The sequence below is a fragment of the Glycine max genome, chromosome 14 (assembly GCF_000004515.6).
Source record: "Glycine max cultivar Williams 82 chromosome 14, Glycine_max_v4.0, whole genome shotgun sequence".
Lineage (NCBI taxonomy): Eukaryota > Viridiplantae > Streptophyta > Magnoliopsida > Fabales > Fabaceae > Glycine > Glycine max.
The window spans coordinates 30,031,625-30,051,664 of record NC_038250.2 but is presented as its reverse complement, the minus strand read 5'-3'; positions in this window follow the sequence as shown (position 1 = coordinate 30,051,664).

The following is a 20,040-nucleotide window of genomic DNA, read 5'->3' as shown; positions in this document are numbered from 1 at the left end:
CAAAATTTAAAATTGAAATACGTTTTCGGGTAGAAAAGAAAAGATGTAGATATCTTCCCTAGGCTACTTCTCTTTTTTTTTTTTTTTTTATATATATCTTCTTCTAACATGCAAAAATACCCTCATTGTCTATTTATTCTAATCACAGCAAATAATAGTGTTTTGAGTCATAACTCTAGCATGCTAATACATTGTTTATTTAGGCTATTGATGTTTTATTGTTGTGGAACACATGATCAATTGACCTCATTATTCTAGTATCTTCTATATCAATGGAAATATAAATGCACATTACTATATTTGATTTGGTCCATACTACGAGTTGAAAATAAAATAGTCAGGTATTCACGTTTAAGAGACAATGTGCATCACAAATTCTTAAACAGACAAAGTAGAATACAATGGTCTATATGAAGAGCCTATTTAAACTTACAAATATATCTTTGGAGCATTCAAAAATCACTATCACTGTACAACAATAATATATTTCTAATAACCAAGTCACAAATGATCATGTATGTTGTAGAATATCTTAAGATACGACCATTCAAGACCAACATCTGATGTGGTTGCTGAACAGGTGGATCAGGATGATGAAAGGTACGTATTGAATGCAATTCAAATACAATTAGAACTATGTAAAGTGCTCGTTATAGTTTCTAATGTCCAGTCCATTTGACATTTGATGGACAAATATAGAAAAGGTTTAAAGTAACGGAAGTCTTGAATCCACTAGATTCGAAGGTATATTACTTAAAGCTTTTCTAATATTGGAAAAGATTAACCTAGTTGTATATTATTTATTCACTCAACACTTTTCAGACAAAAATAAATGATCATCTGATTGACGAGTATGAATTTCTAAAATCTTATGAACCTCTTGTTAGAATATAAGACGTGGTTATGTCTCTTTTTTATGGAAGGATATAGTAGAAATGTATGATAGAAATGATGGGAGTAGGAAGAGGATGAGTTTTCAGAAAATTGACACCTTAACTTGAATTGTGCTTATTAGCTTCTTGACTTACGTTACATGACTTGCTACAACTTATGTCTTTATATAGGTTACATAGGTAATTTCTACACACTTCTATACTACTTAGTCCTAGAGTCTTCTAGACTCATCTATCATCTACCATCCATCTCTATAATATTCTAGGTGCTTCTATGACTTTAGATAATAAGATATTTTTCTACATCCATCAAGAAGTTTCTACACACTACAACATCTCCATAGATATAGAACTCTGTAGATAATGGACCACCAATTATACATCTACACTTTTCTAGATTAATCTTCAACATTCCCCCTTAATCTAGAAAAGTCTTGAACTCCAAGCATATCTCTGAATTTGATGAACTTCTCTGTTGCAATTGGCATGGTGAAGATGTCTGCTAATTGTTCTTCAGTCTTGCAGAACTCCATTTTGATTTCTCCATGTTCCACGAGGTCTCTGATGAAGTGGTATCTAATCTCAATGTGCTTTGTACGGCTGTGGAATACTGGATTCTTAGTCATTGCAATAGTTGACATATTATCACAATGAATAACTGTTGGAGTCTTGTAAGTCTTGCAGAATTTTTCTAAGCCATGTCGCTTCACACGCAGCGCTTGTTGCAGCCATGTATTATGCTTCTGTTGATGATAGAGCAACTGTCGTTTGCTTCTTTGACGCCCATGATACTGCTTTGTTGCCTAGAAGAAACATATATCCACTTGTGCTTTTTCTATCATCTGTGCTTCCTGCCCAGTAGCTATCTGTATAACCTATCAAGTTAAAGTCTCTATCTGCCTCGTACAAAATGCCAAAATCCTTTGTGCCTTTAACATATCTTAGGATTCTCTTGGCTGCTGCAAAGTGTGCTTTGCTTGGGTTACTCATGAATCTAGACACGATGCTAACTGCATGCACGATGTCTGGCCTTGAGTTGGTTAAGTAGATTAGCGAACCGACTAGGCTTCTATAAACTGTTGCATCAACTTTGTTTTGCCCATCATCTTTTGAAAGCTTCTCGTTCATTGCCATAGGTGTGGCAAGTGGTTTGCAATCTTGCATGTTGAACTTCTTCAGTAAGTCATCTGCATATTTTTCTTGCGAGATAAATATTTGTCCAGGTCTTTGCTTGACTTGCATGCCGAGAAAATATCTCATGAGTCCAAGATCGGTCATTTCATACTCTTGCATCATAGCCTTTTTGAATTCTTCCATCATCTGGGAGTTGTTGCCGGTGTAGATTAAATCATCTACGTATAGGCACAAAATCAAGAAATGATTACCTTGCATCTTCACATATAGTGATGGCTCACTTGGACTTTTGAGGAATCTATGCTCGACAAGGTATTTGTCTATTTTGCTATTCCATGCTCGGGGAGCTTGTTTGAGACCATAAAGCGCCTTTTTCAAGTGATATACTTTGTCTTCTTCTCCTTGAACTTTGTATCCTTGTGGTTGCTCCACGTAGACTTCTTCTTCAATCTCTCCATTCATGAAAGCTGATTTTACATCTAGCTGGTAGACTTGTAGCTTCATCTATGCAGCTAAGGCTAGTACAGTTCTAATTGTTTCCATGTGCACAACGGGAGCAAATGTCTCATTGAAATCAACTCCTGGCAGTTGTGAATAGCCTTTAGCGACAAGTCGTGCTTTGTGCTTCTGAATTGTTCCATCCTCATTATATTTAATTTTGTAAACCCATTTCAGGCCAATGATCTCCTTGTCTTCTGGTTTTTGCATGAGCTCCCATGTATGATTTTTCTCTATCATTTTAATTTCCTCGTCCATGGATTTTCTCCAAACTTCTTCTTTCGATGCTTCCTCAAACTTTTGAGGTTCACAGGCAAAAAATCCAACATTTGTGTACTTTGGATTCGGTTTGTGTGGCCTTCCTGATCTTCGAAGTTGTTGTTGTGGGACTTCTTCTACTTCTTCTTGCTGGTGTTGTTGGTCATGTTGTGTTGGTGATGGTGGTAGTGTGCACGGGCTTGGATTGGTTACTTCTTGCGTCTCATTGACTTCAGTACTCCATTGCCAGCTTGCTCCTTCGTCAAAGATGATATCTTTTGAAATGATCAGCTGCTTTGAATCTGGTTTGAATAATCGGTAACCTTTAGATTGGTCACTATAGCCGACAAAGATGCACTTTTCTCCTTTTTCATCGAGCTTTTCTCGGTTCTCCTTTGGAATGTGTGAATAAGCAACACATCCAAAAACTTTAAAATGATCAACTGTTGGTTTTCTGTTGAACCATGCTTCATATGGCGTCATATTTAAGACTGTTTTAGTTGGAGAATGGTTGAGGATGTATACTGCTGTGCTAACAGCTTCCACCCATAGATTCTTTGGCAGGTTCTTGTTCTGTAGCATCGATCGAGCCATTTCCACAATGGTTCTATTTTTCCTTTCAGCGACACCATTCTGTTGTGGAGTGTGATGAACAGTCAGCTCCTTCTTGATGCCATGATCATTGCAAAAATTGATGAATATGTGCCCATGGAATTCTCCCCCGCGATCTGTTCTCAAGATTTTGAAGGAATGCCCACTTTGCTTTTCCACTAGGGCCTTGAACTCCTTGAAGCAAGAGAATGCATCAGATTTTTGTTGGATGAAGTACACCCACATCATTCGAGTGTAGTCATCAATGAAGAGGAGAAAATATCTTCTTCCACCAAAGCTGGGGGTACTTGATGGTCCCCAGATATCAACATGCACCAATTGAAGTGGAGCTTTAGCTCTCCAAGATGTTTTTGGAAATGGTAACCTGTGCATCTTGCCATAAATGCAGCCTTCACAAACTTTAAGGTTAGATGAAATAAAAGGAAGCCCAAGCACCATATTTTTTTGTTTTAATAATTTGAGGCCATTAAAGTTTAGATGACCATACCTCAAGTGCCATAGTATGGAGTCATCCATATTCTCACATTTCAATGCATTGTTTTGCCCAAATGGCACAAATAGAGGAAATACTTTATTAGGAGCCATTTTGATAGAAATAATTTGGTCCTTTCTTCTATCAATGATATTACATTTATCATCATCAAAGGTGACTTTATAATTTTTATGAATAAGTTGACCAACACTTAGAAGATTTTGAGTAAGACCTAGCACATAAAAAACATCATGGATATATTTTTGGCTACCATTTTGAGTTTTAACAGCAATGATGCCTTTTCCTTCAACTGTTTGAACATTTCCATTACCAAGTGTAACTTTGGATTTTATTGTCTCATCTAGTTGCACAAAACAACTTTTGTTTTTTGTCATGTGGTTTGAACAACCACTATCAACATACCATACATCCCTAGGTTCTTGAGAAGATAAAGCGGAGTACAAAGTATGATCAAGGGATTCTTTATTTTCTAGAAAATTTGCTTCTTCTTTTTGTCGGTAAAAACAATCTTTTTCGTAGTGTAGGTGCCTTTTGCACCTTTTGCATTTGTACCAAAAATCTTTTGTATCATGATTATTTTTCTTGCATAATTTGCAATAGGAGCTTGAAGCATTATTACTCCATTGCTTTTCGCTCCTTTTACCATGATTAGTAAATTCTCCTTTTTTTTGAGGAAATTTACCGTGGTTATTTTTCTTATCTCCATCATTTTTAGAGATATTAATTTTAGATTGGAATGCTTGCTCTAGTGGCTGCTCAAATATTTTCATTCTAGCTTCATGAGCTTCTAAAGAGCCCATTAATTCTACTAGAGTGAGTTTAGATAAATCTTTTGATTCTTCTATGGCAGCCACAATATGATCATATTTTACGGGAAGACTTCTTAATATTTTTAGTATTATTTTCTTGTCTTCAATCGTGTCCCCGTAACTTCTAATTTGATTGAAGATATTAGAGACACGAGAGAAGAAAGATTTTATAGATTCATCTTCCCGCATTATTAATGTATCAAAATCCTTCCACAAAGATTGAAGTTTATTAGAAATTACCTTGTTTGTGCCTTTAAATTCATTTTTCAGAGTCTCCCACGCCTCCTTTGCATTTTTTGCTTGCATGATTCTTGGAAAGATCTCTCTACTAACTCCTTGTTAAATGAATAGCAGAGCCTTAGCATCATTTTGCTTGTTTTGCTTGTACTCCTTTTGCTTTGCTGCTGTCCACGTAGCCAATTCTTCTTGGCTTTCTAGGACTGGATAGCCATTCTCTATAACATACCACAAGAGTTGTTAGATGAATAGAGTTTGCATTTGGATGCTCCAATAATCATATGCTTCCCCATTAAATATGGGAACTAAGGTTTGGTTATAGTTGAAGGTTGGTGGGCTAGGTGATGTAGCAAAGGCCATAGGATCAACACTGCTTTGATTCCACTGTTAGGATATGGGATGTGGTTATGCCTTTTTTTATGGAAGGATATGGTAGAAATGTATGATAGAAATGATTCGAGTAGGAAGATGATGAGTTTTCAGAAAATTGACACCTTAACTTGAATTGTGCTTATTAGCTTCTTGACTTACGTTACATGGCTTGCTACAACTTATGCCTTTATATAGGTTACATAGGTGATTTCTACACACTTCTATACTACTTAGTCCTAGAGTCTTCTAGACTCATCTATCATCTACCATTCATCTCTATAATGTTCTAAGTGCTTCTATGACTTTAGATAATAGGATATTTTTCTACATCCATCAAGAAGTTTCTGCACACTACAACATCTCCATAGGTGTAGAACTCTCTAGATAATGGACCACCAATTATACATCTACACTTTTCTAGATTAATCTTCAACACCTCTACTATAAAGAGAAATTACTATAATATTAATGCTTACTTGTATTTGAATGTGAATAGGCATACAAAGGCACATTTAGACAAGATTTGTGATGAAATTAACATGGACAATAATGAATATATGAGATTAACCTTCATTAAAAAGGACAAATTAAAGTTATACAACAGAAATATGTTTCTGCATATAAAATATACAATAGAAACATCTGTCTATTTTGAATTTTGTATGCACATTCGTATTACAACGAAAATATTGTATTTTGTACAATGAAAATATGTAGGCAAGAACATGACTGATGTGACTATAGAAATCTCAAAAAAGGTTTGGTTTCTCTTTCAAACTTAGTATACAATTTTTTATTTAACACAAAAGCTTGCTCTTCCTTTACTTTTATCCTATACTTTCCTTGATCTCCCCAACAAAATGGGTACTTCATCTTTATTTCTACAAATCAATCTCAATTTTCGCTACTGTTTCTCCCTAATCTTATATCTCTATCCTTTATCTCATGGATAATTTACATACAAGAGTCAAGCAAAAGTTTGTTACAGTAACCTAGTTATAACAGAGATGAAAAAGTTGTGTGCTTTGATCATTGTGTTCAACTGGGGTCTCAATTACATTGACCTTTTTTTCAACTTTTATTATGCTTAGAAACCCTTATTTTTTGTGTATAATTCAATTTCTAGCTTTGTACGTAGAGTGTAATGACCTATCAGCGCTACATGATACCTCAAAACTAATAAAGCAAAAGACATTATTTTAATCTCTTTAAAACTCTTCTATTAATTTCATTATGAAAATGCTTGCAAACTTTCTGCATTTTAAAGGACCAACGGCTAAAAGGCAATATATCAAGATAAAACATCAAAATTGATAAATATACACAACATACCATGTGCCCTATGACACTCCAACATAACATGATCATATACAACATCAGAGCAACTCAAATCTTCTCAAAACATGCATATAAGCTTAAATAAGTCTATAATGATAAACTACCTAAATTCTGAGCTAATAAACACTATACATAACTATAAAGAGGAAACAAGAATGGAAACCATGTCTTCATGTCGAGGTAGGCATATCCATTAAGCTTATGAAAAACATGGGCCACCTCCTAGCCATCTACTCCCCACATATGTCAGATACAAGATCATCATAGGCACAAACCACACATGCAACAACGTAAGGGTAAACTTACAAAAATAAGCATACTTGAAACAATTTAAAAACCTCATCAATTAACATTACATAAGCTCTATCATCTTTTAATCATGGTATTTGAGAATAAATAAAACTAAAAACACTTAACTCACATAAACAAGTCATCCCATACTTAAGCATCATGAAACAATTCAAGAATCAGCATGACACATCCACTATCAAGCATCATCATCATATGAGTCCATCAATCATCATCACCATGTACATCATCAATCATAAACACCAATGAAAGACTCTACTCTATGGAGATATACACTACTTGAGGGATTAACCCAAGTGCATCCCTTAACATAGTCATACCTTGACCAATCTAGGAGACTCGAATTAACCTTAACCTTATGAAAGAAGTGTGGTTTTTATAAAAAATGGATGAATGTGGGTTGTGACTTACCTCAGTAAGGCTCTCAAAGACTTTAACCTATCTTGGGATTCACCCACGCATCCATTCTATAGGCCTTTTCAGCGTTAGCCACCACGATAACCTCCAGCACTAGGTTTAGGGACTTCTTAGCAACCCCAACATGCACGCCTACTCATAATAGCAATAGCTAAACTTGGATTCCTTGAAGTTTAAGATACAACAATTTTGTACCCACCATCTCACTCATGATCAGTCTTAAGGATCCAAGTTTCACCATTAATAAAAATCCATCCCATAATCACTAAAGAGTCACTAAACCTCTTGGGAATTAGTTCTAAAAACTCCTACACACCATTCGAAGTCAAAGCATAAGGGTGGTACTTGGAAAGATATCTCATTAGTGAGACAGTGTTCTGGCGGGGAACTCACCCTCTCATGTATACCATTTTTGTTTTTAATAAAAACCTTCCCAAAGGTCATAACTAACGATTCCAACACATTAGGGATGGTTACAAGGTAAGATTATCATCCATCATTGTCACCTTATCAACATCAACACATTCACCTCATAAAAAATATTCATATCATTATCAACAAAATCAACCCACCATAACTCAAGACATTCATTAATTTACATAATTATCTCATCATCAATATAATGATCTTTTCAATATAACAATATTTCATCAAATTACCATATCATAAATTCACCATTTATATATACATTGAACTTATGAACCCATCAATATTTCATTAAGCATAGCAAGACATCCGACACCATGAATTTTTGCAATCAACGTATCAAAATCCTCATATGAATATAAATTATATGATCTCCATTTATAACCAACTTTAACAAAATTATAAAATCTCACAACATCATCTTATTCTCACTTAGAATAAGTTTGAAAACCCTCAAGGATGTATTAAGAGTAAAATAAAACATCTTGCCTAAATTTAACTTAAGCCACAAAATATAGCTCGACCAAACATTTAGCCTGAGCTAAAAATCATAGCTAGGGCTAAATTCATGTAGACCCAATACTATTGAAATTTAGCTTGAGCTAAAAATCTTAGCTTCGACTAAATTCACGCGGACCCCATTTTATCGAATTTCAGCTACAACAAAAATTTGTAGCTTAAGCTAAAATTGAAAAATATGATGTTCTTTGAAAACCTGAGCTTTTTACCCCATTAATGGCTACCCAAGCATCCAAAATCACAATAAACATATCAATAGTCAACACTTAGGCTTCTAAATACTAAACCCCAACAAAAGAACACAATTCAAATCAAACAACCTAAAATCATCATAAAATAAGGAAAAAAGGATGAGTTCGTTCCCCTTACCTTTATAAATCAAGAAGCAAACTCTGAGATGGAGAAAAGGAAAAAAAAAAGGACTTTGGGTCCAAGATGAGAGCTTTCCTCCACTCCAACGACAAGCTCATCACAACATCACCCTAAACCCAAAAACAACTACAAACAGAATCAGAAACCCATAAACAAAGCTTTTTCATGAGCTCCCATGGGTGCTCTATGAGAAAAATGAAAATGGAGTCAAAGGGAGAATGAAGAGATGAATACCACTCCATGGCTCAATCAAAATTTTAGGTCTGGACAACCACTCTTCTCATCCTCCTTGGATTTTGATGTACAATAAAAAGTATAAATTATTGACATTCTAATGAGTTTTGGCAAGTGGACAGGATCCTTATGTTAAAGGTATTTACAACATTCAGTATCATCCACAATCATAGAAAGAATGCTTTGTTTTTTAACTAGCGTTTAACATGCTATATCGAGTAAGTGTCCACCCTTGTATAAATTACTATAACTCATTGTCTTAAGGAAAACTCGCACGTCCAGTCTCAAAAGAGTGAGTATGACGAAAAAGGAAAGTGCACGTGTTCTATTTCATTCAAATTCAATTTGCCTCTCTTATCTTTTAAATTCTAATGTTTGAATTTAAAAAAAGAACAATATAAAAGGTTATCACAAAATATTCTCTTAAAGGTTGTTTTTGCTATAGACAAAAAACACATGGCATTGTCTAAACAACAGATCATTCCTCTCCATTCAGAGTGTGACACGTCACCTTATTCTTTAGTGTGAGACAACAATCCTATCAAGGAATCAAATTTGATCCTTTAACGGATCCTTCACTGAAGTCTGTAAAATGTCATCTCCATTGAGGAAGCAACTGATGAAAAATAGAACAAGACTGAAAGAAAGTACATGAAGCAAAACTCTGCTAAAATTATTAGACGACTAATACACATTTTTCATTGGCTTATTCTTTGTGAAGCAAAGTTATTTTGTATTTGTGCTTAACTGCTTATTCACTCATTTAGTGTTAAGAATACTTGTATTCATTCAAATATTTGATTGTGAAAGTTAGGAATGACTTAGTGTTAAACAATACTTGAGTTCTTAGATTCAGGAGGAGTCTAAGAATATACCAGAAGTGTTGTTAAGAATACTTAGGAAAAAATCCTATATATCAAAGAAATGGAAGAAGGATTCTCCACCAACAAACCACCTATGTTCAGAGGAATAAAGTATGATTACTGGAAGGAGCGTATGATAGCCCACTTCGAATCAATTCATATAGACCTATGGTACGTGGTGGAAAACGGAGATTATATTCCATATGATGGTCATTTGAGTAAGATTCCTAGAAGCTAGTGGATGGAGCAATAAAAGCTCAGATTTTTTCTAAACTCCAAGGCTCAGAATATGATGTAGTTGCAGTGCGCTCTCTTAGAAAAAGAATACACAAGGTACACAATTTCAGAAGTGTCAAACAAATGTAAGACACTTTAGCTATAACATATTGAAGGCACATCATAGGTAAAGAGGAACAAACTCAGTGTCATCCCTCGTAAGTATGAACTCTTCTCCATGGAAGAAAACACAGACATCCAATGTGTGTTCGTACATTTTCAAATCATTCTTAATGAACTAAGATCCTTAGGTAGAACTTATGATAATTATGACCACATTGAAAATTTTTTGAGAAGTCTATCTAGGAAGTAGAAATCATAGGTAACAATGTTGAGAGCCTTAAAGAATCTTGATTCTATGTCTCTTGAGGAACCAGTCAGTACCCTTAAGGTTCATGAACAAGAAATTCAGCGGGACGAAGGACTCCAAAGAGAAAAGTCTCTAGCTCTCGGTAGTCAAAAGAACAAGAAGACATCATCGTCTAGAGAACATGCCTTGAGAAGTTCATCCAAAGTGCTTAAAGTCGAGATGATTCATTTGAAGAAGACTCAGATGAAGATGAGCTCGCCTTTATCTCTCTAAAATTCACAAGATGTGGAGAAACAAAAGTGGGTCCAAGTGGAGAAAATCCTCAAGAAGAATGCCCCGACAAAAGAAGGATAAGGACAAAAGCTCCATAGTTTGTTATGAGTGTTGTCGCAACCTACGTTACGACGTGATAACGAAAGAAAATAAAAGAAAGCACGTTCATCTCCTAGGGAGAAAATGAGTGGAAGTCGCCACCAATGTTTATTCGAGAAAAATATTAGAAAAACCAAAAGAGATTTGAAAATTTTGAAAAAAAAGGGTTCAAGAGTTTTTTATGCATAAGGAAGATATTAGCACCCCACATGCCTGTCATGAAGAACAATAGCCTTTAATCGAGTGTGCAATAAAAATAATGTGACTACAAAATTAATTATTTTTCCAAGAGCAGTGAATTTCTTTTATTTTACTATATTATTTTTATTTATTTAATATTTTTTTAATCGACAAGGGTGTTGCCCTTGCTCCTATGTATCCTTAGGTGCAATGAGGAAATCAGACCTATGTAGTTTTTTAAGTCTAAATGTTTGTGTGTTGAATTGATTTTATGTTTTTTTTAAGATTTATTTTAATTGCAAACAAAGATTCATTAAGGCATTGGACCTTAAAACGATCTCAAGTGATATTTGAGTAGAAAAGATTACATATATGATTTCGAGAGGGATACATAAGGGTACAAAGATTACATCAACATCTTAAGGAAAAACTAACCGACTGTTGCACAGGGTACAAGGCTTGCAAGAGAAATGATGTAGGAAACGATCCACGGTTTGACTCGGCAAGCCTCGAATTTTCTTTTTTTCTTCTTCTCTTTCTCCTTTCTGCGTTTTTCCTCCCCTTCTCCAATTTTTAGAACCCTTAAACCCTTCCCCTAAATGGCTATTTATAGGAAAAAGCCATTTGGTGTAGGGGAAGCTTGCCCAGGCAAGCTGGTTGCTTAAAGTTGAAGGTATCAGCTCACTTAGGCGAGTGGCTTGCTTAGGGCTGAAGAAATTTCATGGCCCAAGCGAGCCAAATGCTAGCCTAGGCGAGTTTAGGTCCAGAAAATTCTAGGAAATGATCATTTTGCCCCTTTCCTTGTGGTTTTTTCTTTATGGATCTGACAAACAACCATCAAAACCCTGTGCGACCCCTTGGCCTTGCACTGTAACTGGTGTAAAACACCGTAATTCAATTAGCAATTATCAAAACATCATATCCGAATGATAAAAACATTATACCCGGATGAAATTAGGGTTTGACAAGCGCAAAAAGCATAGACATTTCAAGTCTGAATGTCCAAATCTGGAGAAAAGTCAAGATAAGTAGAAATTCTTTAAGACTAAAAAAAAGAATGGGTCTTATGAGCACATGGGAGGACCTGGACGATACCTCGTCTGATGAAGATGATAAAGAAACCAACATATGTCTGATGGCAAATACAACCTTTGATGGGTCTTAAGAAGATTAGGAAGATGAGGTAAATTTCGATGACCTTGAATCACTTAGAAAAGCTTATCGTGAGCTTTTATCTAACTCATTTATTCTCTCAAAATCTTACAAAAACCTACGAAGATATTTCAAGAATCTATCCAAAGATCATTTAAAACTTGAGAAAACCCTTTAGGATCAAGTAGATGTTTCACTGGACGATTCCACCCAGACATGTGAAGCATGCATAAATCTTAAAGAAAAAGAGTCCAAGCTATGCCTTGAGAATAGGACAAGTGCTAGCGAAAAAGTTACCCTTTTTAAGAACTTTCAGAAGTTGGAAAACAAAATAAAAGATCTTCAAAAGGATCTGAAAGAGCTTAATGAACTTCATAATCACAAAAAGAAGAAAGATATTATCTTTAGAGAGAATGTGCACAAGCACACAAAGATTATGAAGTCCTCAAAATGAGTAAACGTAATCTTTGGGTGGAATGTGAAGAACACAAGAAATATGTGAAATTCTTGAATAATGAGCTTTTGAAGAATCGTGAATTTAAGGGTCAACCTCAAGACGTCAAACTTCATGAGGAAATAAGAACCTTAAAAACTACATTATCCAAATTTGTCAATGAAACATATAATCTTAATGAACTATTAGGATACTGTAGAAGTTCTTTAAACAAATCTGGAAATGAATATGATGGGAAAGTATATGCTCATGACAAAAATACTATTGTATGTTATTTCTATGGGAAAACTAGACATATGACGTCCATATGCAGGGATCATCCCAATAAGGGTTCACCCAATCCCTTCATGGCTAACACAAAAAGACCCAAAAAGATTTGGGTACCTAAGATAAAGGTTATTCTTGTTGCAAATGTTGTTGATAGCAAGAAGCAAGTGCCTCTCATGTTACTTGGATAGTGGTTGCTCATGGCACATGGCAGGAGAAAAGTCTATGTTCCAATTCTTGACTCCCTATCATGGTGGAACAATCACTTTCGAAGGGAACCAAAAATGCAAAATAACTAATATAGGTAAGATAGGTATCCATCCCTATCCCTTTATTGATAACAATTATTTTTGTTGAATAATTTAAACACAATCTACTAAGCATAAGTCAATTATGCGACAATGGATATGGTGTCTCCTTCAACAAGGATGAGTGTGTCATCTTATGTGATGACAAGTCCCTTTTATTTTTTGCCAAGAGAAAAGGCAACATCTACGAAATAAGACTAGGGGAACTTTCAAATCGAAAAGTGTCATGCTTATTGTCTATAAAGGAAAATAACTGGCTATGGCATAGAAAACTTGGTCATGCAAGTTGGAGGTTAATCTCCAAATTGTAGAAAAACAACCTTGTAAGAGGTCTACCAAGTATGTCATATAAGGATGATATACTTTGTGAGGCATGCCAAAAAGGGAAAAAAAATTAAAAACTCTTTTACCAGTAAAAACATTGTTTCAACCTCTAGACTTCTCCAGCTACTACGTCTTGATTTATTTGGTCCAACCAAAACTGGGTCCACTAGTGGAAAGAGGTATGGACTTGTCATAGTGGACGATTACTTTAGATGGACATGGGTTATGTTCTTAAAATACTGTCGCAACCTACCCTTCGGCGGGAGGGCGACGCGTGACTCGCGGGATGCGTGTTCCACGAAAGGAATACGCGCGGAGTCGCCACCAACGTTTATTTGAGGAAAACGTCGGGAAAACCGGAAAAGACGCGATCTACGAACTTTTTAGTGAAAGGTTCGGGAGTTGTATTTACGCACGGGGAAGGTATTAGCACCCCACACGCCCGTCCCAAGGGACGGCAGCCTTTAATCGAATGTGCAAACATGACTTGGATTTTTATGTTCCCTTTTATGTTCTTTATATCCTTTATACCCTTTTTATATTTTTTCTTTTTTGTGGTCGACAAGGGTGTTTCCCTTTGCTCCTACGTATTCCTCAATTTGGGATGAGAAAATCAGACCTACGTAGTTCTTTTTTATCAAGTGATTCTTTTTTACTTAAGTGGTGATCATTTTAAGGCGTTGGACCTTAAAAATGATCCATTTTACTTAGTGAGAAATTGAGATGACAAACTTCAAAAGCCTATTTTTGTGGACGAGCTTGACTAGGCGAATTGATTTTAGCCTTTAGTTTCACTTTAGTTATTAATCAATTCGATTAAGAATGAGAAATCCCAAAGAGAAAACGTCCGATTGATTTTCCGCTTTATTTTACTAAAAGATGTCTTTTTGATTATTATATTATTTTTTTACCTCTTTTTGATTTCCAACGTGGTTACGGCACGACCGAACGGTCGGAATTTATTTTAACCGAAGTTAATGGATAATACAATTCAAACGTTCGGTGGAAATTTATTTTATTTTTAAGTTAAGCGAGAAATGACTTAAGTAAAATGGCTTAAGCACAACAGGGGGTATAAAAAGTAAACAAAACGAGAATAAAAATGCACGAAACACAATGTGGACCATTACGGGCACATAGAATGAATCGAAAAGCTTGGTTCGAGGTACTTACCCGTTGAAGATCGAAGAACGATGAAGAACGAATGAAGAACGTCGAAGAACGGTTGAAACCTTTGCGAGATTCCTCACGGAAAACGTTACGGAAACGTTTCGGAAGCGCCTCGGCTTAGATTTTCTTCACGGAAACAATTTTTCCAAGCAAATTCGAAAGAGAGAGAAGTGCCAAAGGGGCTGAACCCTTTTCTTCTTCACTTCCTCCCCTATTTATAGCAAAATAGGGGAGGTGGTTGCCGCCCAGCTCGCCCAGGCGAGCTCAGCTCGCCCAGGCGAGCAGGGTTGCTTCCTCCAGAAGCAACCGCCTTCTGGAGGAATATTCCGGAGGGCCCAAGTGGGCCTGGGTGCTATTTGCACCCCCATTTTTACTAAGTACACCCCCCTCTGCTGTTTTTTGGTGATTCTTTTTCCGTAAAGTTACGGAAACTTACGAATTTCGTAACGATACTTGTTTTCTTTCCGTAATGTTACGGAACCTTGCGGATTACATAATCATCCCCTTTTTGACTTACGGAATGCTACGGAACCTCACTTAATTATGCAACGATGCTTCCATTTGATTTCCGGTGTGTCACGGAAACTTACAGATTGTGCATCAATATTTTTTTTGGTTTTTCGGCATGTCCTGAAATTTCACAAATTGCCTAATGATGGGTGCCAAGCACCTCACGAGGACCAAAGAATGGTCGCACGTCATCGAGCAAAGGTCCCCGGACGAAATTAGGGTATGACAGTTGCCCCTCTTTACTTGTCTTTTATTGGAGATAAAAGGAAAGTAAAGACAAGACACTAATTTCGTTCCTCTCGATTTGGCGAGAGTCGCGGGTGACCATAAAATCTCCACATGCAAATGACTTGTTGTTCCCAAAATTTCACAAATTGCCTAATGATGGGTGCCATGCACCTCACAAGGACCAAAGAATGGTCGCATGTCATCAAGCAAAGGCCCCCGAAAATCAGTGTATGACACTAATTTCGTTCCTCTCGGTTGACGAGAGTCGCGGGTGACCATGACTTGTCGCTTCCAGAATTTCACAAATTGCCTAATGATGGATGCCAAGCATCTCACAAGGACCAAAGAATGGTCGCATGTCATCAAGCAAAGGTCCCCGAAAATCAGTGTATGACACTAATTTCGCTCCTCTCGGTTGACGAGAGTCGCGGGTGACCATGAAATTTCCGCATGTAAATGACTTGTTGTTCCCGGAGGAACAAAAGGTGCAGAAGACTATGTCAGCCTCTGCATGCTATCAAGCGTTCTGTCTTACAGATAGCAAAAGAATGTTTATACGGATAACCACTCGGGTATTTCCGCGTATCATCAGGCCCGCCGCCTCTGGATGATACAAGGGTGCATAATGACCAAACTTGGTCTCTGCTTGTCATCGGGCCCGCCGCCTCTGGATGACAAAAGGGTGCGAATAACCGTAAGGTATCTCCGCGTATCATCGGGCCCGCCGCCTCTGGATGATACAAGGGTGCAGAATGACCAAACTTGGTCTCTGCTTGTCATCGGGCCCGCCGCCTCTGGATGACAAAAGGGTGCGGATAACCGTAAGGTATCTCCGCGTATCATCGGGCCCGCCGCCTCTGGATGATACAAGGGTGCAGAATGACCAAACTTGGTCTCTGCTTGTCATCGGGCCCGCCGCCTCTGGATGACAAAAGGGTGCGGATAACCGTAAGGTATCTCCGCGTATCATCGGGCCCGCCGCCTCTGGATGATACAAGGGTGCAGAATGACCAAACTTGGTCTCTGCTTGTCATCGGGCCCGCCGCCTCTGGATGATACAAGGGTGCAGAATGACCAAACTTGGTCTCTGCTTGTCATCGGGCCCGCCGCCTCTGGATGACAAAAGGGTGCGGATAACCGTAAGGTATCTCCGCGTATCATCGGGCCCGCCGCCTCTGGATGATACAAGGGTGCATGTCACATGACCTCAGGGTCAGTATGACAAAGATTATGGGGCGGCCGACAAAAGCAAGGCTCTTGCTCCTACGTATCCTCCAATGAGGAATTCAGACCTACGTAGTTCTGGATAACTTGTGAGACTTGAAAAGTCTCCATCGGAAAATGCTGACATCTCCGGAAAGGGCGCAGATGACCATATTGGTCTCTGCTCGTGAATCACACTTGGGGTCACTGAATGACGAGGTGCGGATAACCGTAAGGTGTCTCCGCGGGCTACCAGCTCTTGAGTCATGGCGACAAAAGGCGGTGTGGTCGACAAAAGCGAGGCTCTTGCTCCTACGTATCCTCCAATGAGGAACTCAGACCTACGTAGTTCTGGATAACTTGTGAGACTTGAAAAAGTCTCGGTGTTTTCTCCACTAAAATGCAAACATGCTTTAGCAAAGAGACAAATATTCCAACTGATTTAGAGCAGCATATGCTTTTTTGAGTGAAAAACAATGCGTCTACCGGGGAAGGAGAGTCTGCTGATGAAATCCCCCATAACCATAAATGAGATTTTGGATGTTAGCATTTCGTTTCTAAATGACCATTTAGAGGAAACACCGGGTTCGACAAAAATAGAAGAAAATCACTCAAAGTGTATCAATCTTGCACAGGTAAGTGTTTCATCCTAATTCCGAACCATAGATATGTCATGACTTGACTTTGCAAATTACTTCCTATCAAATCAAAAATTACATGCGTGATCATGGATCAATAGGGCTTCCCTTGGGAATGGGTTCTTTTGGTGGTTTCTTCTTTCGGCTTTTGTGTGTTTTTGGCTTTTGATTTTTCTGGCTTTTTCTTTTTCTGTTTTGTTTTTTTTTTTTTGTTTAGTGCGGGGCGAGGAAAAAAAAGGTCGCTAGCGCACGGGATTTTGGTTGGTAATTAAAGGGAGAAGACCATTTTAGGTCGTGGTTTCCTTTCCTTCCTTTTTTGCTCATTTGGTGACAATTCTGTATTGTTTAGATATTTGTCCGGTCCAAAGACCTCTCTGCACATTTCTTCTGTTTTCTTTCTATCCTTGATCAGGAGCTTTCTTTCCTTCTTTTTCTCTTTTTTTTTCTTTCTCCCATTCTTTGATTGGGAATTTCCTTTCTTTTCTTTTTGCTTTCTCCCACTCTTTGATTGGGAATTTCCTTTCTTTTCTTTTTGCTTTCTCCCACTCTTTGATTGGGAATTTCCTTTCTTTTCTTTTTGCTTCCGAGGGTAAGGATTATGGTGAGTCAGGATTTTGGCTCAAGGTTTGTAGAATGGCTAGACATGATACATGTCAGGGTTTGGTTTGGTTCAAGGATAAAAAGGGATGCCCCACATTATTTCCATGACACAAATGCAAAAATGATGATTTGGAAACTTCATGCAAAACTGGTCATGCATGCACCTATGTGGACGCTCAAGTGTCAAATTTTTATGGTCATGTGATGCTAGGGCTCAGGATTCATTTCCTCTATTTTAAATCAACCCAATGTTTCCAAAATATGTTCTTTTATCAATTTGTGCATTCATCCGAGTCCATTTCGGGCGTCCGGGGAAATTTCACAGCATTCACCCTTCAGGTGTAGACACATTTTCCAAAAAAATGGTTATGATCAATGAATTTTTTCAAAGAAAAGTTGGAAATCGTCTCTTTTCAAAAGCATGTCGTTTTTTAGCTAGACAACTTATTTTCTCTTTTTCCACCTTTTTCCTTACTTGCCTTCTTCTTTTTTCTTATTTGCTCTCTTTTTCTTTACTTGCCCTCTTCTTTCCCTTTTGTTCTCTTTTCCATTTCATTTTCTTTTCTTTTCTATTTTTATTTTTATCATGATTTTTTTTTGTTTATTTCACCTATATACTTTTGGACGATGTTCCTAAACGAAGAACTCTACACGGTTCCAGAGTTTCAAACATCATCGATAGTAATGATATATAAATACTAACGCAACAATCTAAACAAAAACGTATGCGCTGTACAAATGACAATCGAAACAACAAAAACAAACGTTAGTCTCTCAAGTCAAAACAATAACATAGAATAAAAATGACAAAAGAAATATGAAAGAAAACATGAATCTGGGGATCTCCCAGTCACGTATCTCCACTCCCTCCCAAGAAGTCAAGCAAATCGGCCATCTCCTCATCCTCGTGGGCTTCTTCTCCATCGCCGGGAGCTTCTGGGGGTGCCTCTCCTGCTTGGGCCTCGGGCCAATCTCCGGGCCATGCAACCTCTGCCCTGAACTGGTCTGGAGTAGGGCATGAAAAAGGAGCGAAGCCCTGGCTCTGCATGCTAAGGCTCATCTGGTACAGACAATCATGGGTCCGTACATGTGCTCGGTGGTTGGCCGCCTGCTGGCGAACCAAATGCCGTAAATACTGCTCCATGTCAAATGCCCCAGCCTGGCCAGCCTGATGAGGTGGTGGTGGCGCGCCTGCGGCCTGTGGAGCATCACCCTGAGCCTGTCTCTGGGTACAGTACTTCTCAATAAAAGCCCGGGTGATGGGCGGCCGAATCACCTTGGTAGGTGCAACGGGGACTCCGAACGACTGGCAGAGTCCTGTGATCAGTGCGGGGAATCCCAGGGCCCTGTTGGACTTATCTGGGTCCAAAGGGTGCCTAGTGGGCGCCATACCTGCAAAAATATAGATGGCATCAGCGATCAACTGAGCCACATGGATGCTCATCCGTGACAGGATGGCGTACACCAGCTGGCACTTAGGCATGGGGAGGTCGGAATTATGATCGGTGGGCAGGATGTTGCTGAGGAGCAACGTCATCCATATCTGGGTCAGGGTGGTCATGTTGGTGCGCATGATTCGCACTCGCCTCCCTGCAGCAGTCTGGGCAAAATCCTGCCCCGGTATACATAGCAGCTGGGCGATGGCCTCCTCATCGAACCCATCAGACCGGTTCCTCCTCTGGCCATACTCGCATTCCTGGCCCTCTTCCAACACCATCGGATATCCCAGGAGCTGGCTGATAGCGTCGGCATCGAACGGGATCCACTGACCCCTAACCCAGGATCTCATGTCACGCACGCCCTCCTCTGTTGGCCAAGCATTGGCATAAAACTCAAGGACTATCTCTGGATCAAACTTGGCCATGGGAGTAACCAGTGGTGCCCACCGCCGGCGCCCTATTTCCTCCTGGAAATCAGTATACTCGTCGTCCCTGAGCTGGACGCGTCGCTCCCGGAGAAACGACCATCCCTTGATGGCTTCGAAGCGCTGCTGGTGTACAACGCTCCTAAAGCGGTGACTGTCGTACTCCGGGGCGGAACTAGTTCCTTCGGCCGCCTTGTCCTTCCTGGACCTCTTTGAGGCAAGCTTCCTCGGGGCCATTCCTGCGAAGGCAAACATTTGGAAGGTTAGTTTTACCAGTGGGACATTACTCTTAAAGCAAAAATGGCATATAACCTCCTCCCATAAATGCAAACATCAATGTAAATTTAGAGCAAGCTTATGCGCATATTTCCTTACAAACGTTCTCCTGCACAAGACATTC